This window comes from Nannospalax galili, unplaced genomic scaffold (genome assembly GCF_000622305.1).
Source record: "Nannospalax galili isolate Female #2095 unplaced genomic scaffold, S.galili_v1.0 scaffold286, whole genome shotgun sequence".
Classification (NCBI taxonomy): Eukaryota; Metazoa; Chordata; class Mammalia; order Rodentia; family Spalacidae; genus Nannospalax; species Nannospalax galili.
In genome coordinates, this window is record NW_008359442.1 from 3139529 (window position 1) to 3140066 (window position 538).

Below are 538 nucleotides of genomic sequence, written 5' to 3' on the forward strand. Positions count from 1 at the left end.
AGGTGAGGCAATTCCAAGGTACCATGGGGTTCTGCTACCTCTGGATTTTGGGGTTTGCTGAAATTGCAAAACCCCTATATGAGGCTACCAAAGAAGGACAGGACTTCAACTGGATGCAGAAAAGGCAAGAGGCCTTTGAAACCCTAAAATGCAAGCTCTTAGAGGCCCCTGCCCTAGGACTACCAGACATAAGTAAATCTTTCTGTCTATATGAGGATGAAGGTAAAGGTATTGAGAAAGGGTTCCTCACCCAGAGAGTAGGCCCCTGGAAGAGATCTACTGCATACCTATCAAAGAAATTAGACCCTGTAGCAGCTGGATGGCCCCCCTGACTGTGAATTATAGCAGCAGTGTCCCTGCTGGTTAAGGATGCTAACAAGTTAACCCTGGGACAGGACCTGCTTCTGGCAACCCCTCATGCCCTCAAAGGGGTGCTCAAGCAACCCCCCGATCGATGGTTGAGCAATGCCTGATTAACTCATTATCAGGCTCTGCTCCTAAATCCGCCCAGGATCACCTTCCAGGTACCAATGGCCCG

General features: G+C 49.6%; 1 protein-coding gene across 3 annotated transcripts in view; it reads right to left on the minus strand.

The window, feature by feature from the left end:
* Acyp2 (acylphosphatase 2) overlaps positions 1–538 on the minus strand; it is a 204761-nt gene that overhangs the window by 131035 nt on the left and 73188 nt on the right. The gene's annotated exons all lie outside the window — the stretch shown is intronic.